A 26567-nucleotide genomic window follows, 5' to 3' on the forward strand; every position below is an offset into this window, starting at 1 on the left:
TTTGGCTTTTGATATGTTTAAGAAAGTAATTTTGATCCAGCAGCCTCATTTCTGGTAATATATCCAAAGGAAATAAAAATCACTATCTTGATGAGATATCTGTACTCCTGCGTTCATTGCAGTATTATTCACAGTAGCAAAGACACGGAAACAATCTAAGTGTCTATGGCTAGATGGGAATGGATAAAGAAAATGTGTATATACATATTCCATTGTGTGTTATATATTGATATATATGTACATATATCATTCAGTGTTATAAAAGAAGACAATCCTGCTATTTGTGACAACATGGATGAATCTGGTGGACATTTTGCTAAAAGAAATAAGCAAAAGACAGATATTGCATGATCTCACCTATATGTGGAATCTAGAATAAAAGTGTTGAAGAGTAGTGGTTACCAGAGGCTAGCAGGTGGGGGGAAATGTAAGGTATTGATCAAAGGATACAAACTTTCGGTTATAAGATGAATAAATCCTGGAGCTCAAATGTACAGCATACTGACTATACTTAGTAATAATGTATTATATACTGGAAATTTGCCAAGAAAATAGATCTCTAACGTTCTCACTATACATTATGGGATGTAGTAAATATGTTAATTAGTTTGATTGTGGTAATCATTTCAGTGTATACATATAGCAAAACATGTTGTTCACATTAAAAATCTTGCACAGCCTTGCTAATGCAAATTTCAGTTTTTTTCTATAGGACAAACACTTTACCAAAATATGCAACCTTTTTTGGTGGGAAAAGAGACTGTTCTGTGATTTCTACCCATTTCCTGAGGCCTGTGGAAATAAACCTTTATGTACTTAAAGTTATACACAAAATAGAATAAAACTAATACCAAAAAAATGTTGTACACATTAAGTATATACTCTTTATTTGTTAAAATTCAAAATATATTAATTCTTACCATTAAACGTTGTGTTTGCATAGACTGGGAGGAGTATATGCGATGCATGTATCTGACAAGTGACCTGTATTCTGAATAGATAAAGTCATACAGATCAAATTAAAAAAGAAACAGCCCTACTTTTTAAATTGTCTAAAACTTAGGCACTTCACAAAAGAAAAAAAATATCAAAGTGGCTGATAAGCCCAGGAAAATATATTGTCATTCAGATCAGATCAGGGACATATAAATTAGAACCATGGTGAGAAACAATGTCATACTCCTAGAATAGTCAAAACTTCAAAAGATCAGCATCATCAAGTCACTGAAGGTGTGGAGCAATCAGAACTCTCTTTCAGTGTGAGTGGAAATATACAATGTTGCAACTACCTTCCGAAAACTGTCAGCAGCATCTCAAACCTAAACACGGTAAATATAAGGTTAAATACATACTTGCCCAGTGACTCAATTCTACTCCTAAGTATTTCCAAGAGAAATTAAGACATATAGCCATGTAAATAATTCTACATGAATATTCATAGAAGTTTTATTCATAATACTCTGAATGTGTAAACAACTTAAATGTCCAGCCAAGAGTGGATCAACAAATTATGGTTGATAGTGGCTCTCTGCAACATTAAAAGAGAACAGATTACTTGTACTCACATCAACATGACTGAATCATAGACATTGTGTTGAAAGAAACCAGACCCAAAAGCAAACAGACTGCATGATTCCATTTAAATGAGGTATGAAAACAGGCAAAAACCACCTATGGTGATAGAAAATAGAAGATACTGTAAGGGGTTGGAACTAATTGGAAGAGGACATAACGGAATTTCCTGGGGGAATGGAATCATCCTATATCTGATTAGGGTATTGGTGATGCTGAAGCTGAAGTATCAATACTTTGGTCACCTGATGAGAAGAGCCGACTCATTGGAAAAGACCCTGATGTTGGGAAAAATTGAAGACAGAAGGAGAAGGGGGCAGCAGAGGATGAGATGGTTAGATAGCATCACAGACTCAATGGATTTGAACCTGAGCAAACTCTGGGAGATAGTGGATGGAGGAGCCTGGCATGCTGCAGTCCATGGGGTCACAAAGAGTCAGACGTGACTTAGTGACTAACAACAACAATATTGATTACAGGGTGAACACGCTTATCAAAGCTCATCAACTGTATATTTAAGGTGTATGCATTTTATTATCTGTAAATTTTATCTGTAAAATAAAAATAGTGTGCTAGGTACTAGGAATGCAATGATGAACAAAATAGATGGGGTCCCTGCCTTCATGGATTTTGGAGATGGATGAGTGAGAAAGACATTAAATAAGAAATTGCATGAGAGATAAGCCTTATACTATGATGTTCTAGTAGGATAAAGCAAGGAAACACACTCAGGAGAGCTTAGTGTCCCAAAAGAGATGATATTTAAGCAGATTCTTAGAGGATGAGAAAGAGTGACTCAAGTGAAGTTGAAGAGGCAATGAGAGATGAGTTTCCTAAGAAGTTGGAAAGTGGAAAAAGCAAAACTCACTCATTTAAGGAATAGAAGTAAAATATGACTCGAACATGGAGAAAAATGGGGAAAGTGACAAAAGAGGACAGTCAGGGGCCAGACAGTAAAAAATCTTGTGGATCATATTAAGGGCTGTGGTATGTTGCTGGGGCAAGGGGAATGTGGTGGTTGGCTTTACTTTGTAGAATGATGTGGTTGGTCCAGCGCTACCTACCAGGTTTCCTCCTGTAATTTTTCATTTAATATTAACAAAATTTTTTATCTGGGCATGACTGCATGCCCAGAGCAAAAGCTTCATTTCCTAGCCTAACTTGCAGCTCTTTGTGGCCATGTTGCCAAGTTTTGGTCAAGGGGATGTAAATTCCTGGGAGATTTCTCTAGGAGGCAGCTGGGGCATGCCCACCTTCTTCATTTCCTATTCCCGCCTGCTCCCAGGGACTTGGCTGTGGCCTTGAAGGATGCTTGAGCATGCTGGCCACACTGATTCTCGGGTCAGATCCTGAGGACCTCAAGAAGAGCTTACATAGTGGCCCTGAATGACAAGCCTTCAGACTTTTATGAGAAGGAGAGGGAAAGGAAGAACGGGTAGAGAGAAGAAAAAGCAGTTTGGAATTTTTGGTAGTTCTAGGTGAAGCTAGTCCTGACGCAGATTTCCGATTTTAAAAAATCATCCTAGCTTCACTGTGATTTCTTAAACACACTGTTTCATCCACTTTCCTTTGATAGTTTGCTTTCTCTTTGGTTTCCCTATCCTTTAGGGAGTTAAATGATGAAAATGAAACCATCTTTTATCCACACACAACACTTGATGGTTTTACTTTCAATTTCTGCAAGTGGCTGGTTTAAGGTATAGGAAAATGATAGACATGGTCCACAATTATAAACTAATTACCAAGAACATGGGAACCAAATCTCAATAAATGGGTTGCCCCCCTCCAGTTCATCTTGAGTGAAGTTGATTAGCATCTTAAATAGGAAAGTTGAATGACTCTCATATCTGAGTAGTTGTAATATGTTAGCTTATAATAATGATTTACTACATCAGCAATATCAGACTCCCATTTTAGAAAATGACAAACTAGTTAGGACTTAAAACATTTTACTCAAAAATAAACAAAAAACTTTTCTATCTGCAAGGAAGAAACATAGGCAGGATCGGTGCATAGTGATGGTATGGAAAGGAACCATTTCTTCCCTATATTAATCTGAAACCTCTCGGATGTTTCTGGACAACAGAGCTGCCTCCATTCCCTCCCATCCCCCACCTCAGTGTTCACCAGGACCTCAGTATCCTAATACTAACAATTGGCATGATGTTTTGAACAGTTAAATCATGATACTTCCTTTCAATGAGTCAAACAGAAGATGAAGCTAATATTAAAAAAGCACAATAAAGCAAAAACCATTACAACTGTGCTTAGAACAGAAGGACATTATGAGCTAAAAATGTTTTAAATTAGTTTTTAATGTGAAAATTAAAGGCATTATAAATCCATCACATGAACAGGATTGTAGTTTCCAGTCGATGCAAAGAAAAAACTATCCTGACAGGAAGGGTTTTAAAGCACCGGAACAGATCACTGAAGGAAATTTGTCAAGGTGGTTTCTCTGGAGATCTTTAAAGGGGAAGAAGTCCATCTTTTATAGCTGGTGCAGAAGAAACTTGGGAGGAGGCATGTGGCTTAAATTGCTGGCAGTGGAAGGTTTGTCTCTTCTACTGTTAAAAGTTCTGTGCAAAGGGGATGTCTTCGTAATGTTAGAGTTGGAGAAAATTTTTGAAAGCTCAGCATCATTACTAGTCGAAGAAATGCATATTAAAAACAAAATGAAACATTATGACCTTCTTACCAGAATCGCTGTAATTGAAACAACTGCCAATACCAGGGTTTGGCTGGAAAGTGGAGTAACTCGTCTTTTACTCATTGTTGCTAAAGTGTGAATTGCTGCAACCTCTTCAGAAAAGTGTTAGGTGGGTTTTGGTTTTTTTTTGGGGGGTGGGGTGGGGATGTTGGGGAGGGAGGTGTCTTTGTTTTTTATGAATTTAAATAAGCAACTCCTGTGACTCTGCAATTCTACTCTTAGGTATTTGCCCAAGAAAATGGAAATATGTCCAAACAAAGTCTCATATCATAGGAGCTTTATTCAAAATAGCTACAAACTGAAAATAACCTAGGTGTCTGTCAATCGGAGAAGGGAAGAAAGAACTAAAACCAACGATGGTATACTTTCTACACAGCAAATGGCTGATGCATGTATCAATATGAATAAAATCACAGACTTCATGCTAAACGAAAGAAACCAGGTGCCCGAGTGCCCACTATATTATCTCAGTGATGTGTGGTTCAAGAGAAGGTGGAACTAAGAGATGGAAGAGAAGCGCCAGAATAGCAGACTCCCCTAGGGCTGGAGACTGGGGGAAAGGGTGATATGTGACAAGTTCTGGTTGAGCAAGGGACATAAGAGAAACCTTCACGGGTGATAGAACTTTCCATTGTCTCGATCTAGGTTGTGATTGCGTGGTGTGTACATATGTAAAAAAACTATTGCATTATACAATTTGTACTAGCCTATCTTGCTGTTTGCATGACTTTCCTGGTGGCTCAGGGGTAAAGAGTCTGCCTGCAACACGGGAGACCCGGATTCAATCCCTGGATTGGGAATATCCCCTGGAGAAGGGAATGGCAGCCCACTCCAGTATTCTTGCTTGGAGAATCCCCATGGACCAAGGAGCCTGGCGGGCTACAGTCCAAGGGATTGCAGAGAATCGGACACAACTGAGTGACTAACACACACACACGCCCACACACACACACTATATACCTCAATACTCTGTATTGTGATTCTGAGTCCTGTGGGAGTATTGTCCAGTATACTGGATACATTGTATAAAGCACCTGTCTTCAAAGACTGTATTCTTTTAAATTTTGTTTCCAATTTTGTTGAGATATAATCAATAACACAGTGCTGTACAAGTTTGAGATTTATAGAGTAATTATTTCACTTATGTTTATCATGAAATCATTACCATGATAAATGTAGTTATCATTTATCATCTCATATAAGATACCTGCCCCCCTAAGAAAACCAAAAAACAGTGAAAAATGTTTTCTCTGTGATGAGAACTTTTAGGATGTACTCTCTTAACAACTTTCCTGTACACCATACAGCAGTGTTAAATGTAGTCATCAAGATGTAAGTTATAGTCCTATGCTTATTCATCTTACAGCTGGAAGGTTATACCTTCAATAGTAGGAGAAGGAAATGGCAACCCACTCCAGTGTTCTTGCCTGGAGAATCCCAGGGATGGAGGAGCCTGGTGGGCTGCCATCTATGGGATCGCACAGAGTCGGACACGACTGAAGCGACTTAGCAGCAGCAACTTAGCAGCATACCTTTATACCACCTTCCTCCAATTTCCCATCCCTCTCCACTCTAACCTGTAAGCCATAAATCTGATCTTTCTTTCTATATGTTTGAGGGTTTTGTTCTGTTTTTGTATTCTACATATGAGATCATATTTTTCTTTGACTTATTTTACTTCCAATAATGCCCTCAAGATCCATCCTTGGTACAAATGGCAAGATTTCCTCCTTTTTATGGTTGACTAATATTTGATGTCTATGTATACCATAATTTCTTTATCCATTCATCTGTTGATGGACACTTGGGTTATTTCCATTTCTTAGCTATTATAAATAATGTTTCTGTGAACATGAAGATGCAGATATCTCTTTAGCATAATATTTTCATTTCCTCTGGATATATTCCTGAAAGTGGAATTGCTGGATCATATAGTAGCTCAGACGGTAAAGAATCTGCTGCAATGCAGGAGAGCCAGTTTCAATCCCTGGGTCAGGAAGATCCCCTGGAGAAGGAAATGGCTACCTGCTGCAGTATTCTTGCCTAGAAAATTGCATGGACAGAGGATCCTGGTGGGCTACTGTCCATGGGGTTGAAAAGAGTCAGCCATAACTGAGGGACTAACACTTTCACACTTCCATGGGAGTTTAATTTTTAATTTTTTGAAGAGCTTCCATACTCTTCCAAAATGGCTATATCACTTTCCTACTATACCATTGTCCTACTAACAGTGCACAAGGGTTCCCTCTTCTCCACATCCTTGCCAGCATATGTTATCTCTTAATAATAGACAGCCTCACAAGTGTCAGTTGATATATCTCATTGTGTTTCTGATTTGCATTGCTCTAATGATTAGTGATATTGAGCATCTTTTCATGTACCTTTTGGCTATTAGCATATCTTCTTTGGAAAAATGGGTCTTTTCCTATTTTTTAATCTGATAATGATGATTTTGCTATTAAGTTGTATGAGTTCTTTATAGATTTTGAATATTAACCCCTTATCAAGTACATGGTTTGCAGATATTTTTCCCACTTGATAGGTTGACTTTTTGTTTTGCTTGCCTGTGCATAAGTTTTTTGGTTTTTTTTTACCTAGATGTAGTCTCACTTGTTTATTTATAGTTTTTTCTTCCTTGTGTTTTAAGTGACATATCCAGGAAGTAATTGCCAAGACCCATATCAAGGAGCATTTTTCTTATGTTTTCTCCTAGGAGTTTTATGGGTTTTGATCTTATGTTTAAGTCTTTAATTCACTTTAAGTTAATTTTTGTTAGTAGTGTAAGACAGGGGTCTAGTTTCATTCTTTTAGCCATGAATATCCAGTTTTCTCAGCATCATTTATTGAAGGGACTATATTTTTCATGAGTATTCTTGGCCCCTTTGTCAAATATTAGTTAACCATACATGTATGGGTTTATTTCTGTTCTCTAGATTCTGCCCCATCAATCTGTGTGTCTGATTTTATATAAGTACCATACCATTTTGTTTACTGTAGCTTTATAATATAGTTTGAGATCAGGAAGTGTGATGCCTCTCTCTTTGTTGTTCTTTCTCAGGATTGCTTTGCTATTTGGGTCTTTGGTGGTTCCATATAAATTTTAGGATTTTTTAAACATCGTTTTAAAATGTCATTCTAATATTGATAGAGAGTGCATTGAATCTGTTGATGGCTTTGTATAGTCTGGATATCTTAACAACTTTAATTCTTCCAATCCATGAACATGGGATAATTTTTTATTGTGTTGCCTTCAATTTGTTTTTAATGTTTCCTAGCCTCAATGTAGAGCTCTTTCACTTCCTTGGTTAAATTTCTTAAGTATTTATTATTGTAAATTTCAAGCACTTTAGATCACGTATCCTGTCATTAAAAAAAAAATAATAGTAAAGTGAATGAATGGAGCATGTATGCAATACATCCTTTATAACTGTATCTTTTCGAACAAAATGTATTTGGGGTAAAAAGATGATGATTATTGATGGTAATTGTGAACTCACATTAGATATTCTTGCTATTTTTTGTGTGCTGACTTGATGCTTTTGATACCAGAAACCCCTTTTTACTATGCTTATTTATGGGAATAAACATACATTCATTTTAATTCATCAGCTGCATTGCTGAACTTCATAGTCAATATCTTGGTGTGCAGGGTAACAATATATTATATTATGTAAAATTAATTAGACTGCAAGAATAGAAAGTCATGATGCATTTGATAGGTCCGTCTCTTAAGTTATGAAGCCATGATGTGAAGCCATGCTAGACTGTGTTAAAATGAACAGAAGAGTGGACTTCGGAAAAGTGAAGTAAAAGTTGCTCAGTCGTGTTCAAATCTTTGCAACCCCATGAATATACAGTCCATAACATTCTCCAGGCCAGAATTTTGGAGTGGCTAGTCTTTCCCTTCTCTAGGGGATCTTCCCAACCCAGGGATCGAACCCAGGTCTCCTGCATTGCAGGCAGATTCTTTACCAGCTGAGCCACCAGGGAAGACCAAGAATACTGGAGTGGATAGTCTTTCCCTTCTCCAGCAGATCTTCCCAACCCAGGAATCAAACCAGGGTCTCCTGCATTGCAGGTGGATTCTTTACCAACTGAACTACCAGAGAAGCCTGGACTTAGGAAAGATTACTGTCAAATCTCAGTTCTATCACACACTACCTCCAACCAAGTTATTTTTCATTTTTGAGTTTTACTTCTCTAAAGGAGGACCAGTAATACTTGCCTCAGAAGTTCATTTGAACAAGTAGAATAAAATAATATTTGTGAAAATGTCTAGCATAAGGCATAATACATATTAGGTTAAAGCACAGTAAAGCTTCACTCCTTCCTTTCAGGGCTCCCAGGAGCCACACGAAGCATCTAGACTTGGGAGTTCTTCCTTTTTGCTAAACGATCACATGGTTGGCCACTCCCAGCCTGCATAGCAGAAGCATCTAGGTGAACTCTGAAATAGATGAAGGTACCCGTGATGCATGCTGGCTTGTGGCTTGGATGGTCTTCCAGCCCCTTCTGGACCTTATTCTCTGCTTATTCACTAAACTTAGTGTACCTTCCCTTCAACTCCCCTTCACAAAACTCATAGTCTTTTGAATCAGATACATTTCCCAACTGCATCACAGTTGTATAAAATAGCTAGAGAATGATAATATCAAAAGCCTAGAGCTGCTAACAACCCAGAGTGGTAGAGTGGGTTGCCTGAGTGGGAGAGCCTACAGCATACCAGGTCCCTTATGTGCATTTGATATTGGGTATTCTGTTTACCCCATAAATCCAGCCTCACTCATCTTCGCCCTACTCAGACCCTGGTAGGACCACAATACCCAGGCTCCCTTGACCTCTGACTTCCAGTTGGGAAGCACCAGCAGGAGACCAAAGGGCAGGAGGAGAGTGAGGTTGAAATGTTCATTTCTCTTCTCCCCCTATACCAAGCTTTGATTGACAGCAGCTACAGTCTGCTACCTGAGGCCATGGCTCCCATTGGGCAGTACCTCTCATTTGGCTCAGGTTTCTTCAGGCTGCATTAGCAGCTCTCTCTCCTTCAGTCCTAGAGATGGTATCTGCCTCCCACCATTGCTGGCCCAGAGGTGACCCTCCCACCCCTACTGGTTCCATTAAGCCTTCCTGTACCTTTGTCAGTGGTTCTTACTGTGTTAATTTTCTATCGCTTCCATAACATGACCACAGATTCTGTCTTAGAACGTATATGTATGTTAGAAGTCTGTCATAGGTCTCACTGGGCAAAAATCAAGGTTAGTTAGGGAAACTCCAGGAAAGAATCCACTCCCTTATCTTTTCTGGCTTCTAGAGGTACCCACATTCCTTGACTTATGGCCCCTTCTTCCATCTTCAAAGCCAGCAACGGCACATTGAGTCCTCATAGCCAATCTCTCTGACCCCATCTTCTGCCACTGTGTTCTACTTTTAAGATTGGCCTACTTGGGTAGTTTAGGATAATTTCCCCATCTCAAGGTTTTAATATCAATCAATCCAGCAAAGTTCCTTTTCCCCAAGTTCTAGGTTTACAGGGATTAGAATGTTAGCATCTTTGATGGCCTTTATTCTGCCTACTGAAGCTTGTTGTTCAGTTGCTAAGTCATGTCCACCTCTTTGTGACCCTATGGACTTCAGCATTCCAGGCTTTCCTGCCTCCAAATATCTCTTGGAGTTTGCTCAAACTCATGTCCATTGAGTTGGTGATGCCATCCAACCATCTCATCCTCTGTTACCCCCTTCTACCCTCAGTCTTTGCCAGCATCAGGGTCTTTGCCAGTGAGTCAGCTCTTCACACCAGGTGGCCAACGTATTGAAGCTTCAGCTGAAATGCTAAATTCTCTTCATTTACCCCTTTGTGTTATCTGTTTCCTACCAGCACACTGATAAAGTATTCTTTAGTCCCATTCCCTAGGGACTCTGTGATATATAAGTGTTGTTTCACAGATGAGAAGATTGAGGACAGAAACCAGTCAGCTAAATTTGGATTTACCATACCCAGTATTAGGTAATTTTAATGATGTTTGGCTAGTTTAAAAAGAGAATCAGAAAATCCAAAATTGTTTGTCTTTTAGCTACTGGAAATACCCAAGAAATTTCATAAACATTGCCTAACTCAAGGCAGAATTATTTGCTGTACAATATGTGTATGTAAAATACATATGCATTTATGTATTCTGCCCCCCAACTTCCACAACCTGAATGTCATAACCCAGGATAAAGAAAAGGAAGTAGAAGAAAGAATCTGTATCAGGAGGTTTTAACTTTGAAAAACTGTGGAATAAGGGAGGTTCACTTTATTCTGGTTCCTTTGATGTCTCTGCTTCTCTCCTCATCTAGCCACTCAATTTAGTTTCTTCTTCCTTCTGCACCCCACCCTCACCTCTATGTATCTAATAAGTCATTGCAGCTTTGGTGTGAATTATTTTAATATATTGGGTTGGCCAAAAAATTCATTTGGGCTTTTCCAAAACATGGGTTTTAACATAATATGGAAAAACCTGAAAAAACATTTTGGCCAACCCGCTATTATCTCCCCCAGGATAACTGATGTGGTGGAAGAGGAGGTATCTGCAAAGCAGCTCATCTCGTTTCTTAAAATATTAATGGATATCTTGGGCCCATGGGTCATTTGGTCCTGCCTGATTAAGAAGCCGCTGCATTCATCTCCTCACTGCTGATCCTGTGCGCTACGTGAACCAAAGTAACAGAGAAACTGTGCTGGTGAAGGAACACTTGGCAGAACAACAGTCCAATTGAAAAGCCAAGATTTGGGTCTACAGATTGTGCTGATGCAGTTAGAGACAACCCAGGGGCAGATTCCATGCAGGGAGGCCAGGGCCACCATCAGCAGCTTTGAGTAGATCTAATAGCATGCAAGCCCTGTAGGACCAGGGATTGATGTCTGGTTTCCTTGGTCTCCATATTCCCAGTGCCCAGCATACATATTCTTTAGATTGTTGTTAAGTGAAGGACTGAGAGAAAGAGAGGAAGGAGAGAAAGAAGTGGCCTTTTTAGAGTCTGTAACCACTCCGCCAAAGACAAAGGGTGACTGTTTTTCTCTTGCCGTCTTTTGCCCCTCTTAAAGTAAAGCACTCAAGGGTTGACAGACATGTCTTGACAGCCAGAAAGAAGCAAAGCCCCACAGGAGGAATTAACTGTTGATTTTGAAAGAGAATTTCAACTGCTGTCTCAACTAATGTGTTTTCCTTCCTAAGGAGACGATGATATTTGATGATAAAGCTGTACCAATAATACATATGTAACCTACTTGTTGGGGCCTCCCAGGTAGCACAGTGGTAAAGAAGCTGCCTACTAATGCAGGAGATGCAGGAGCCACGGGTTTGATCCCTAGGTTGGGAACATGCCCTGGAGTAGGAAATGGCAACTTGCACTCCCACACCAGTGTTCTTCACTGGAAAATTCCATGGAGAATGGAGCCTGGTGAGCTATGGTGCATGGGGTTTGCAAAGAGTTGGACACAACTGAATGAATGAGCACACACAGAGCTTACTTGTAATAGAATATTGTAGATCAGTATATAAATGTGTCAAATCAACATGTGTGTGCCTTAAACTTATACAATATTGCATGTCAATTATGTCTCAATAATAAAAAAAAAATATCATGGATCAATTGGGAATTCTCTTGCCTAACATACTTCAATACATTCTCCCAGTAATCACGCCACTTCATCCTCATGACTTAAATCGCTGAAGTCTCTGCTCACATGTTCCTTTCTAGAGATCATCTCCCAACCTCATTACTGGCCCTTCCCTTTTCCTCATAGCACATGCCATGGTATTACATTACATGATAACTGTTTATCCCCACCAGAATGAACGTCCGTGCAGCTAGGCACTTTCTCTGTTTTGTTTCCTGTTGTGTCCTCAGTACTGAGAACAGTCCTTGACCCAGAGTTGGCACTCAGGATATATTTGCTGAATGAATGAACCTGGCTTTGAATCTATCTGGTGACCTTCGACAGGCCCGTCTCTCTGCACCTCAGTCTTATCATCTATGAAATGGGGGTAAGAATTACAATATGGAGTTATTTTAACAATTAGTATTCAAAAGATCCTGGCACACCCATCTGAACTTTCAAAGACCCTCAAAAATAGGGGTTTCTTTCATGTTGCCTGTTTTAATTGCATATATTCTTGAATGTAGGTCATTTTTCTTTGCTAAAAGATAATTATTAATATTATTAGGTATTTAGGAAACTTGTTAATATTAATGATCTAGATATGAGTTGTAGTAGTCAAATCTCATCAATGAGACAGAAAATCAAAGTTGGCCACTGACCATTAAATAAAATGTTATAATGACATTCACTAGATGGCAATCTTGGTCTCAATATGGCAAGAGTTGAATGATTGACAGAAGTTCTTATTTGTTAAAGCAAATTGTAAATGACCACGTTAGATGACATAAGCAGAGCAATAAATGTAGAATGTGATTTAAGACTAAGTTCTTATAATGTCAGTCCCTTTCAATTTGCAAATCTAAGTGGTATGTTTCTCCATTAAAAAGTCCGTGCAAATGCAAAATACTGTCTCCTTAAAATGTCAAGTGCAGTGAATTACTAAGATGTTGCTGATGGTTTGTGTTTTAACCTCAAACACTCCCAGTTATTGTCTTGATTGTTACAAATAGCAGATGTGCTTTCTGACATGGTTATTACTTTATTAAATAATTTTATTTAATGCTCTTTTATCTCTCCCATGTCTCTCTAATAATTTATTCATAAAGTTCATCATATTCTGCATAAAACTAGCATGATTATATTTGTACCTGAATTTTTTTTTTTTAGATTGAGATGGATGACAAAGATCAGATATGTTAAAATTACTTTGCTGCATTGCCCTCTAATTGCCAGTTTTACTGAATGTGAAATGTATTTACCTTCTCATCATTGTGCTTTCCCTGGGAATAACACTCCAAAGTCAATGAAAACTCTGTTCATTACAGAGCATACTTTCTGGTGGTCCTTCTTAGACTCCTTCTGCAAAAGTATCAGAATGTTTTTTATCACATTCAGATGTAATAAAAGGTGAAGTGAGCTCTGGGGCTTCCCAGGTAGTGCAATGGTAAAGAATCTGCCTGCTAATGCAGGAGGTGTAGGAGACACGGGTTCAAACCCTGAGTTGGGAAGTTCTCCAGAAAAGGAAATAGCAACCAACTCCAGTCTTCTTTCCTGGAGAATTCCATGAGCAGAAGAACCTAGTGGACTACAGTCCAAGGGATCACAAGGAGTCAGACATGATTGAGCATGTACATATGAGGTTAACTTTATGGATGACCTGAATTACTGATTGTTGGGCAGTTTTAAAGCAAGCAAAGAAACATATCTGTTTTTCTTATCTTTCATTTGGTAGCTGTTCAGTATTAATAAACAGTGGGAATTGAAAGTGTAAGAAGTGACATGCGTTGTGACTAGTTTTTAAGATATCTTTGCCTCAGAAAGTCATCTTTATTCTAGAGAGAAAATTGACATGACTGATGATGTTTGCTTTCGGATGGTGGGTATCATTTAGTTGCATAGAATGCTCATTTCATGCCTTTGAAGCTATGGGATCCTGTACCTTTTGAATGAAAAGGATTTCTACTGATGATGATTTTGGGGAATGAAAAAGATGGATGGTCATTTAACACATGTTACTGGGCATCCTTCTTGGAGGGGCATGACTGCCTGAATTTAAATCCCTGTTCTTCCAGTAATTAGCTACGTGATCTTCCCACATTTGTGATGGAGACAATAACTGATCTACCTCACGGAGTTGTTGGGGGAATTAAATGAGTTTATGTTTGTAATTCTTATCCCTGGGTTGGAAAGATCCCATGGAAAAGGAAATGGCAACCCACTCCAGTATTCTTGCCTATGAAATCCCATGGACAGAGGAGCTACTGTCTGTGGGGTCACAAAGAGTTGGACATGACTTAGCAACTATACAACAACAGCAATGTATGTAACTCTTGGGACGTTGCCTGGCTCCAAGTAAGCAGATCTCTACGTGTCTTCCAAGGTGCACTGTGGATCTTGCTTTGTCTATGGAACCTTCTTGGATCTCTCTTCTTTCTGGCTGCCTATTTGATTTATTGTCTGAGCTGTATATTTTGGAACTTTATTATATTTGGGGCTTCCCAGGTGGCACTAGTGGTAAAGAACCCGCCTGCCCATGTAGGAGACATAAGAAATGTGATTTTGATCCCTGGGTCAAGAAGATCCCCTGGAGAAGAGCATGGCAACCCATTCCAGTATTCTTTCCTGGAGAATCCCATAGACAGAAGAACCTGGTGGGCTACAGTCCATAGGGTCGCAAAGAGTCAGACGCAACTAAAGCGACTTAGCACACAGCACATCGTTATTTGATGTAGCCCTTTTTGTACCTCTGTCTTCCTCCCATTCATGTAAGTCAGTCTCATCCACAAATTTGTAGAATCATTTAGAATCATTAATGAACTGGAGCAAAAATGTTATTATTAATGATGGCAGAGGGTATGCATTTGCTGACTACAGATTGCTAGCCAATTATGTAGTAATACTGCTAACAATCAGAGTAATCATAATGAGATGGCTTCTAAAAAAATAAATGTTATTAAATATTGTGAAATTCATCTCAAATCTATATCATCCTAACAGTTTGCTTTGAAATTAACTTCTGGATTGAAATAAAATTACAATTCTGATGTATTATTTCTATAAACCACACAACTTGAGCCCCCAAAAATCACTTTTTTAATTGAAGTATAGTTCATTTACAATGTACTTTTAGTTTCAAGTGTACCACTTAGTGCAAAATTCTTGTAGATTATATTTCATTTAAAGTTACTATAAAATACTGGCGATATTCCCTGTACTGTGCAGTGTATCCTGGTAGCTTATTTTATACATAGTGGGTTTGTGCCTCTTAGTCCTATACCCTCTATAGCAGAGGGCTGGCTAAGTTTTTGACTTCGGTTCTTTGGTAGAAACGGTTCAAAGTGACCCCCCTCTGCAAGGCCTGTTAGGAACTTACTTCCTTTTCCTATGGAGAATTAGTTTTTTTTCTTAGCATTCCTTTATCCCCTAAAACCTATTTCTTTCTTCCTTCTTTTCCCCTTCCCCACCTTTGTTTCCTTCCAGTCAAGCCAACCGCCTAGCCAGCTAGCTATTCATCTTTTTCAACCTCTTGCTATGTGCTAGGTGTTCAGTATTCAAAGGGTCCACTTAGAGCTAGCCCCTGTTTTCAAGGAGCTTATACAGTGATATAAACAGTTGAGTACTTAATTGCAGATTACTTTAAAGACTAGAAAGAACAGTGTGCTCTGAGTGCAGAACAGTAGACTTTAAACTGTGTAGTTAAGGCTGCACTGAGGAAGTGACATTCAAAGGAGGACTTGCAAGATGAGAAAAAACCACCGTGCTGATATTAGTGGGGGAGAAACAAGGTGAGGAAGCCCAGGGTGGGTAGAGGGGACTGCACATAGGGAGGCATAAAGACCCTCATGGAACGGGGGATGGCCAACCCAACTGAAGCCCTGTGGGCTTGGAAGAGAGCTCTGAGAGAGGAACCTAAGTGGTCCCTGGCGGTGACCACATGGAACCTTGCAGGTCAGGGGTCTAGATCTGAAGAGTAATAAAAGTCAGTGAGATGGCTGAGGCTTGCACCTTTTGATTGCCATTTTTAAGTCACTCTGATTGCTTCTGTGGATATTGCTTTGGAGGGGGCCCAGGACAGCGTGAGGGGACCCAGAGGCTGTTGCAACAGTTCGTACCTCTATTACCATATTTAATGCACTGGGTTATTTAGTGATTGATTAGCTTTGCTCTTCATATTGGCGATAGTGAGTCCTGACACTGAATGCCTGAATTTAAGGCCACCCTTCATGCTGTCCAGGGGGATTACTTCTCTTGTGTGTGACTTGATTTGCTCATGATGCTGCTCATCTGCCACTGTCCCTGACCAAGGACCCGTGGCACACATGCTGCCCAGCTCCATAGCACCAGTCATCCAGCACAGCATCCTCTCCTGCAGAAGTGGTCCTGGCGAGAGAACCACTGCTTCTGCTTGTCTAGAGAATCATTACCTCTGCTGAAATTTAAGTTTTCAAAAGCATATGCTGAATTATTTTTTGAGATGTGTGTGTGTGTGTGTGGGGGGTGATGTTGTTCATGTTCTCTAATGACCTTGCTGTCGAATCCAAATATGACTCTGGTAGGGGGTTATACTTCTCTCCCTTCTACCTTCCTTCTCTTCTATACTGGTTTTGGGAGATCATCTGGATAACAGCAGCAGAAGAGGTGCTGTGAACCTGTGTAGAGGTGCCATGGTGGTCATGTGACGGGGATACAGCAGTGGTCATGTGTAGGGATGTGACAGTGAACACAGAATGATTAAAAAAATACCTACCTGTGTAAGGACTTAGTTTCTGGGAGCAATTATATGAGACAATGGTGACTATTATAGAGGCAAAAGAGAGGAAGGAAGAAGTTCTGGCCAGTGGGGTCATTGTCAGGAAAGGCTTCACTGAGAGGGCAACAGTTGAGCGAACACTTGAAGAGCGAGCCACGAGGACATCAGGGAAGAGCTCCCTGGATGAGGAGAGCAGCTTGCGCAAAGGTTCTGAGGCACTGCCTGCCTGGCAAGTCAGACGCCAGAGTGGACGGAGGGCAGCGAGCGCAGGGTGACTGGCCACGTGTCATCGTGAGACTGAGATGCAGGGACAGACGAGGACAGTCCTGGGGTCCACTATAAGGACTTTTACTCTGAGGGACGTGGGGAGCCAGCCCAGTGTTGACCAAAGGAATTCCTGGAGGTATGTTGACTGTGAACTGCTCATTAAGTGACTGAGGGAAAATGACCTACCAAATCCATTTGTCTTGAAATTGGTTTCCCAGGTGTGGCAGAGGAAATCGCTGACACTGGCTTTGAGTCACTCTGACATATTGTCATTCCTGGGGTAGCTTAATATCAAATAATGGAGTGTCAGCTCTCCCCTAATGAGGTCTTAGAGCTCCTCCTCACTGCTGGAGAGTCAGAATTGTGAAAAGTAGATCTGTCTGGGCAGTGGGGACCGAGGGTGACAGACACTGCCCGAAGCAACTGGTCATTAGGAAGAGACTCACACACAAGTGGCGTGGAGAGGCGGTCCGGTGTCAGGGCTAACAGCAGAGATTCTTGAGCCAGGCTGCCTGGGTTGGAATCAAGTTGTGCCCAAGCTGTAATGTTAGGAGTTAAGTTTGTTGTGCCTCAATTGCCATAGGCATGAAATGGGAATCATTGTGGCACCTCTTGGCATTGCTGTGAGGATTAGTGACTACTTGTAAAGTGCCTTATATGTTTTGAATAAAATCCACATATACTCTAGCTTTTGGGGGCTTACGCTCCAGGTCCATTACTTTGTGGCTGAAGGAAATGAAATTGCACTCCACAGAGCCATGTTGCCCTTTCCTGGGTTGCTTTGTTTTCCTTTGTGTTTGGCTGGTTGATGATTCTGCAGTTAAACCTGTATAGTTCAGGGCTCCCCTCCAGTCCCGGTCAAAAATGGAACAACTGCTTTCCTTGAAGGGGAACACTGTTGGAAGAAAATACATTGGCCAAGCCATCATGCTAATTATCTAAGGCTCAAAGGAATTAATTTTCTGGTGGTCATTGAGCTTACTGTCTTAAAAAAAAGAGTTTATTTAATGGGATAGGAAAGGATTTATATTTAAGTACTTGCATGATGACTAGAATAAGAATGAAGGCCTACTGAGAACTGGAGATACAGGGTCAGACCGCCAGTATTATTAAACATATATTAATTCTTAATAGATTCCCAGGTTTTTGATGAACTGGCATCTGGGTGATGATGCTATGTGCTAAGAATACTGTCTGGTTCTTTTTAACTTTAGAATCGGATAATTATTGAGAAGAGAGTTGAACCAAGTACTGAGTACTATGCTATACCATGTGATTTTTTAAAACTATCTCAGTTAATCATCACTTCATGAGATATGCACAGTTTCATCTCTGATACACAATTTGAGGAAACTTGAAGCTAAGAGGTCATACAGCTACAAATGTTGGTGCCAGTGTTGAGAACTTACTGTGTGCTTTCCAAGGCCACACTGTATCCACTCTCTTGTCTCTTTGGGAGGTCACTACAGACCATGATGAGTCACAGAACTTGATCTAGTCTATCCTAGTAGGTAATATTAATGCCTCCTTATCAGAATTTTGGATCCCTAGAACCAGTATGACAGAATTGACCCAGGAATAAATTATAGAATAAATCCTTGTGTGTATATCCTGTTACACAGGAGGAGGAGAAAGGGACAACAGAGGTTGAGATGGTTGGATGGCATCACCGACTCTATGGACATGAGTTTGAGTAAGCTCCAGGAGTTGGTGATGGACAGGGAAGCCTGGCATGCGCAGTCCCTGGGGCCACAAAGTGTCAGACGTGACTGAGCAACTGAACTGATCCTGTTACTAGTGTTCTCTAAGACTTTGTGAGTATGTGCTAAGTGGCTTCAGTCATGTCCAGCTCTTTGCAACCCTATGGACTAGAGCCCTCCAAGCTTCTCTGTCCATGGGATTCTCCAGGCGAGAATACTAGAGTGAATCACCATTTCCTTCTCCAGGGGATTTTCTCGACTCAGGGATCAAAACTGCGTCTCTTGCATCTCCTGCATTGGCATACAGATCCTTTACCACTGGCACCACTGGGAAGCCGTTTATATAAAGGGGAAAGACCAGAAAAATGAAAGACACAAGATCAAAATAGGGAAAAGAGAAAGTAATTTGAGTAAAGTATCTCTGGGTTGAAGTAAAGAATCTGCCTATAATGCAGTAGTCCCAGGTTCGATCCCTGGGTCGGAAGATCCCCTAGAGAAGGAAATGGCAACCCACTCCAGTATTCTTGCCTGGAGAGTTCCATGGACAAAGGGACCTGGTAGGCTACAGTTCATGGGTCATGAACAATCAGACATGATTGAGCAACTAACACTTTCTACTGTGTCTTAGAGAATAAGCAGATGCTGCTGTTGCAGGTTATGGGACAGCTGTCTTGAACTGGGCATCAAACAGACCACAGAATCAGACTGTGCTGCACCTTGGGGCTAGAGTTCATCCAAAGGATGAGAGAAGGCTGCTGAAGTGAGCAGGCACAAGGCTGCTAAATGTGTCTGGGTGGGAACCAGTGGCAGGTTCTCTAGAAGTCTTGTGTTTGTAGTCTTTGCCAGCAATTGGGAAGAAGCTTTGAGCATTGCTCAAAAACTGGCATAGAACCACTGTGCTAGAGAAACAAATGTCATTTTCTGAGGACTGAGGTTTCTTGGCAGAATCTTTGATATTTGGAGCTGCCAGGATGCAAATAAAGGCATGAAATAATTTTAGTATTTATTTTTAGTAATTTTTAAGAACACACTTAGTATTGTCTTGTTCCTAGAGTCACCTGTTCCAATTTGTTGAATTCGGATGGAAGCCATGCTAGGCATCTTTAGCCTCCTTCCTCCCACTTGAAGGCCCTCCACAAGATGCCTATCTGGTTCTACATACTCGCAGGATGACAAAATCAGCCGTGGAGAGGACTAAAGTGCAGTCTGGGAGCTTTAGAATTGTTAAGGGGTTTGGTAGAATTAAAGATGTCTTATCTTTCTGGGCTAGACTCAACTTGGGTTCTCTATCATCGTAAGATGAAAATTCAGACACCAAGGGACAGAAAAAATCCAAAAGCTAAGCATTCTGTCTATATTCCCTAAAAAGTAGAGTGCAGAAAAATCCTGAGAAATTGCCCACACTGCATTGAATCTGTAGTTCACCTTGGGTAGTATGGTCATTTTAACAGATTGATTCTTCCAATCCAAGAACTCAGCATATTTTTCCGTTTGTGACAGCTTCGATTTCTTTCATTAGTGTCTTACAGTTCTTAAAGTACAGGTTTTGCCTCTTCAGGTAGTTTATTCCTAGGTATTTTATTCTTTTTGATGTGATGGTGAGTGGGATTCTTTCCTTAATTTCTTTTTCTGATATTACATTGTTACTGTGTAGAAGTGCAGCATATTTCTCTATATTAACTTTGTATCTTGCAACTTGACTGAACTCATTGATGAGCACTTGTAGTTTTCAAGGGACATCTTTAGGATTTCTGTGTATTGTGCCTTCTGCAAACAGTGACAGTTTTACTTCTTCCTTTTCAGTTTGATTTTTTTCTTTTCTTCTGCAATTGCTGTGACTAAGACTTAAAAAACTATATTGAATATAAATGGTGAGAATGGGCTTCCTTGTCCTGTTCCTGATCTTAGAGGGAATGATTTCAGCTTGTTATTGTTGAGTATCATGTTACCTGTGGATTTGTCCTATACAGCCTTTATTATGTTGAGGTGTATTCCCTCTGTTCCTATTTTCTGGAGAGTTTTTACTCTATATGGATGTTGAATTTTATCAAAAAATTTTTCTGCATATTTTGAGTGATCATATGATTTTTATTCTTCAACTTGTTAATGGGATGTATCACATTGATTGATTTGTGGATATTGACGTCTTTGCATCCCTGGAATAAATCCCACTTGATCATGGTGTATGGTCAATTTAATGTTAGATTTGGTTTGCTAGTATTTTGTTGAGGATTTTTGCATCTATGTTCATTGGGGATTTGGCTAGTAATTTTCCTTTTTGTGATATTTTTGTCTGGTTTTGGTATCAGGGTGATGGTGGCTTCATAGAATGAGTTTGGGAGTATTTCTCATTTTGCAATTTTTTGCAATAGTTTCAGAAGGATAGGTGTTAACTCAGTCCCATCTGCTTCTCCCAAGAAGGGAAGACAATCACATGGAGATTAATGGATCTTTGGTCTCAAATGGGATTTTCCCAAAAGTCTTCTCTAACCAGACTTAGGCATATATTCCCAGTATCCAATTTGATAACTAGCATTTATTAAATAATCCAACAAACCTTTTTTAAGTGCCCCTGAAAAGAAATATAGACATATTAAGAGTAGAAATGTAAGACATAGAATGCCTAGATTTCAGTCCTAGCCCTGCAACCTACTAGTTCTACAGTCTGTTAATTTACTTTATTATTCTATGCCTCAGCCACTACAGCTGTAAAATGAGGGTGAAATTATCATTTGTACCATTGGGTTGATGGCAGCAGTAAATGAATGAATATCTCAAAACCACAGAGGACAACGTTTGACACATAACAAGCACTATTTAGGAGCCTGTTGATTGAATGTGACGCTAATGACAAATATGACTATGACAACAATGTTGGTGACGATCATGATTGTGTTGTTAGTCTGGGAATAAAAAATACAGCTCTTTCAAGTGACTAGTCATTTTGGGTAAGGATACAGCCAAATGAGTCAACAGTTTCATCACAGATTTTGAATGTGTTTGGATAGAAGTGTGAAGTAGTGTATGAGTATGGAGGAGACTTGGTGTGGGGTGGTGGGGAGAACTCTGGAGGGTATGATGTCCTAGCTGTATCTCAAGCAATGAGTAGGGGTTAGCCAGGAAACTAGATGAGAACAGTACCTTCCAGCTAGAAGAAGCAGTGTGTGTGAAGCTGTGTGACGCGTTTGAGAATCACAGTTAGTTTGGCATAATTAGTCAACATGTAGAATGCTGGTGAGTGAGGGGTGAGGTATTACCTTGGAGAAAGAAGTAGGAGCCAGATTTCAAAGGCTCTCATAGGCCTTAATTGGGAGTGGGGCTTTTACCTGGAAGGTCTGAAACACAGGACTGACAGAGCCAGGAAGGCAGAGAATCCAAGACTCAGAAACATCAGTGATTTTATAGCTTTGTGAGTTTCCTCATCTATAAAATCAGGGTCTCTGGGACCACAGGGTTTTAAGGTCTCTGCTGTGCTTGTAAGTACAGAATGAATGGACAGAATATTCTCATTTTGGACTCTCCATTGATCAAGGAGGAAACAAATGGCATACTTGGGTTTTTAAGAATAAATGTTAAGGAGAAGACTCTTGAGAGGTGTGAGCTGAAGATGTGGATACGGGCCACCTGAGAAAGGTCCAGCCATTGCCAAGACTGCTCAGATTCAGGGAGCAAGAGACCCTGTCCTCTGCCTGCCCCACCCTCTCATCTTCTCCTAGTGCCTCCCCTCGCACCTACTGGAAGCAAGAGATCAGTGTATAAGGTTGTATCCTTGGAGTTCAGGGAAGGACCAAGAGCAGTCAGATGGAAAAATGGGAAATATCCTGAACTCCTCTTGGGACCAATTATTCTGAGTCTATTTTAAGCATTTTTTTCCCTCTTGGGTCCCTATCAAAATCCACTGTAAGACAATAGCTGTGGATAAGATTGGAATTTGTGAAATTTTCCAAATCATCTTATTGTTCCGAATCAGAAAGCAATACAGGTTCTTTTACTATGATCAGCTACTTTATTCTGTTAGGGCATTACACGGAAAACCACAGAGTAAGTACAATACTTCCTCCTCCTCTTCTTTCCTCTTCTTGAAACTCATCAGTATGAGAGCCTCTTGAGAGTTATCACCACCATCCTTACAATAATCTAAAAGGTGCTTTATATTATTCACATTTTACGCATGAGGAAATACGCATGAGGACAATGGTTTTCCAGTGACCCTATGGCTGTAACAAAACAGGGCTTCCAATTCACTTTGGGGTTTTTGTTTATACTCCAGTATCTTTAGGCAGTAAAGGTCCTTTTGGTAAGTCTCCCATCCTGCTTTGGGAAAGATGCTGGTGCCTGGTTACTAACGCCATCACCAGCGTTGTCTCTACCACCATCTCTGCGGTCATCACTGGTGCTAACCCAAAACAAAAGCAGCGCATAGATACTTTAGGACGAGAGGCAAATTTTATGGACGCTAAGTCTGAGCATCTTAAGGAAGATTTATTTTTGCTTAACCTCTGGCTTCATTTTTTAATGACGTGTCAATTTTGGCTTTGTAAAGGTATTTTTTAAAATCAGGTTTCTTCTCACAGATGCTATCAGTGGTAACATATTGGTTATAATTTGGTGCCATGTCACATTTCAATGGAAGGATCAGGTCAGCCACTACTTCAGTACTATTTGGATGCAACTAAAATTTTTGCAACATAGTGCTAGTTAAAATTGCCCAGGACTAAGTGCCCTTCTGCTGTCCCCCAAAATGGTGGCTGCTAAAAGTCCTTACAACTGCAGATTAGGTAATTGAATAATTTGTATACCAAATTAAGGTCCAAATGATGCTTTTAATAGCATAATTACTCATAATAAGGAAAAGGTCAGCATTCACTAGTAATTATCTATTCTCTATAATTTTTAAAACATTAAAAAAAAATGCTGTGGCCAGCACATCCAAAAGGGAAAAGGCACCACAACACATCACTGATAGGCGAGCACCATGCCTTATTAAATTAGTAATTTCACTTGAGAGACACAGTGTATAATTGATCAGCTAATTTTCCCAAAGCCTTTCATTTAGATACTGTATTTCACATCTCCTTTCACATTTTCACATTTCTAAAAAGCCAGCATCATTATGTGACATAGTTTATTTAGCATCTTTCTTTTTCTGTCTTGGTGGTACCTAAAATAAATGCACATCTTAAAATCCAGTGGCATCTTAGATCAGATGAAATAGGGATTCAGACCCTTTTGTTTACTTTCTCCCAGTGAGATAGCCCTGAAAGACTGAAAGAACTCTTTGAAAAGAGCTAATGCAGAAGACTGAATTTACATCTTCTCCTAGTCATTTATTTTTCTAATTTATAGTATGTGCCTTACCTGGTTGAAACACTGTGAGTTCTTTATGGGAATAATAGTCACAATGATAAATAGTATTTTCAGTGTTTGAGTTGCCCTTTATAGTCTTTGGGGCTTCCCAGGTGGTGCTAGGGGTAAAGAATTCACTTGCAAATGCAGGAGATACAAGAGATGTGGGTTCAGTCCCTGGGTCTGAAAGATCTCTTGGAGAAGGCAATGGCTATCACTCCGGTATTCTTGCGGCTCTGACATACATCATCTTATTCTCAAAAGTGCCTTGGAGGACAGACATCAGTTTCCCACTTTCTGTCTAAAGAATCAGGTGCAAGCCTTCTGAAGGTTGGGTGATTCTGCTAAGGTTATCCAGGTCAGCACTGACAGCCAGAGCTAGGATCTGGGTCTGCCAACTCCGAGTCCACTCTTTAGAGAGGGAGCTTCCAAAGTTAAAGTCCAACTCCTGCTTTTCAATCAACATCTAAGCAAATTTTTTTTCCCCTTAGGTTCTAATATCTTTTCCCATGTTCTTTTTTTTAATTGCATAGGTAATACGTGAACACAAACCCACTGTTTTTTAAAAAAAGTGAAATATAAAGTAAAAAGTGATATATCTCCATACCACTGTTTCTTTTCTCATTTACATATGTATAAATAGCTCTTCAGCATAAATGAAATCATACTATATATAGTTTTGTAATTTGCTTTTCTTACTTGTGGTCTGTCTTAGAGGCACTTTTCTCGGCACTGAGAAATCTTCATGTCAGTGTATGTGATTTTATCTCTTTTCTTAACCAATAAAGGATATTCCATTCTACCCATTTACCATAATTTATTAAAATGCCTCCCTGTCATTGGACATTTGGCTTGTTTTCAAATGTAACTTCAGTTACAATTAATGCTAAAAAAAAATACAAAAATTGTAGCACATGCCTGTCAATGCAAGTGTGTACACTTGTGGGTGACAAATGTGTACTCTTCGTGGAGGAGTGAAGAGTGGACCTACTTATATTTTAGCTATTCTTACCTAACTGTCCACAAAGAAAAGCAAACCAGCAGTGTGTCAGAATAAGCAAACTGAATCTCCAGGAACTTTTTTCCCCCAGTTATAAAAGGGAGGAGATAACACTTAAACATCATAGGCTTCTTCTGACAGTCTTGCAGAGCGGGAATGAGAGCAGAGTCATGATCGCCACACTGCAGGGCTTCTCCCTCTCGTGGATCAGACCAAGCCACAAAAATGTGCACAACCAGGCAGTCAGTCCCAAGGGCACCTAGACAGTGTAGGCAGTTTCCAAAGGTTGGAGGATGAGGGGACTTCTGGCTGCCGTGTGATGGGAGCATAGAAGAGGGAGTCTGGCCAGCCTAGAGGCTGGGGAGACATGCATCAGGCCATGGCATCCCAGAAAGAACAGCGTAGGCAGAGGCAGGGAGAAAAGTGTGTTGGTGACCTGCGTGCAGCAAATCCTAAATGGTGTGATGTAGCTGCAACCCCAGACTGGATGACAGCTTTCACCCTGTATCTCATTAGTACAGCCGTTGTTTTTAATGACCTTTTTTGTTTAATGTGGACCATTTTTTAAAGTCTTTATTGGATTTGTTACAATATCCCTTCCGTTTTATATTTTGGTGTTTTGGCCACAAGGCCTATGTGATCTTAGCTCCCCAGTGAAGTGAAGTCGCTCAGTCGTGTCCAACTCTTTGCAACCCTGTGGACTGTGTCCATGGGATTTTCCAGGCAAGAGTACTGGAGTGGGTTGCCGTTTCCTTCTCCAGGGGATCTTCCTGGCCCAGGAATGGAACCTAGATCTCCTGCATTGTAAGCAGATGCTTTACCATCTTAGCTCCCCAACCAGAGATCAAACCCTCACCCCTTGCATTGGGAGGCGAAGTCTTAACCACTGGACTGCCAGGGAAGTCCCAGGATCAGCTGCTTCTCTTTGTCTGCTTGGCGTGGCCATTGCTTTCTGCCCCTGACTCTCTGCCCAATGACAAGAATGATACACCACCCATGGTTAGGCCACCAAGAGTCCTACATATCCCTCTAGTTATGGGAGAATGCTCATCAGACGTTTAATAACAGGGCTGAAACTGGAGGAAAACCTCTAGTCTGTTCCCACAGTGAAGCTACATTTGACTTCAACATGCCTGAACTGCTCTCTGCCCAGCGTTTTTCCAGGTGCTTCTGAAGCAAAGAGAGGAAGGTGGAGGGAATGAGATGGTTACAAAACCAACCCCGAACCAACTAAAAGCTTTCAGCTTAGAAATAGACTATTGTTTCATATCAGCAAAGCCCTGGGAAGCGCCGTGTGGCTCTTTGGATCTCCCTTTGCAGCAAGTTATTTTCCAAAGGCATTTCTGAGCCAATGGAAACAAAAGCAGGGTAGAGGAAAGAAGGCATTCTGGCATTTTTAAGGAGGATGCGGCTGCCAACAGTGCTGGGGTTTTTGTAAGCATGTGAAGACGGGCTGGTTTTCAGAGGCGGTTGGCAAAGACCCATCCCTCTTGGCTAGTTCATGTTACTTCCTGGTGTATCTGCCAAAGACGGTATGATATACTTTTTGGTCTCATCGCTGCAGCTGTTTGCCCATCATCCAC

The 26567-nt window shown here is 40.3% G+C and overlaps 1 protein-coding gene and 1 long non-coding RNA gene across 13 annotated transcripts in view; both read left to right on the top strand.

Annotated features, from left to right (window-relative positions):
- Positions 1–26567, top strand: part of SAMD12 (sterile alpha motif domain containing 12) — a 527847-nt gene that overhangs the window by 145451 nt on the left and 355829 nt on the right. The gene's annotated exons all lie outside the window — the stretch shown is intronic.
- Positions 4306–5196, top strand: LOC129626861 (uncharacterized). The gene is made up of 2 exons (XR_008702265.1): positions 4306–4391; positions 4505–5196. It is a non-coding gene; the product is annotated as an uncharacterized LOC129626861 (long non-coding RNA).

This window comes from Bubalus kerabau, chromosome 14, assembly GCF_029407905.1.
Source record: "Bubalus kerabau isolate K-KA32 ecotype Philippines breed swamp buffalo chromosome 14, PCC_UOA_SB_1v2, whole genome shotgun sequence".
Lineage (NCBI taxonomy): Eukaryota > Metazoa > Chordata > Mammalia > Artiodactyla > Bovidae > Bubalus > Bubalus kerabau.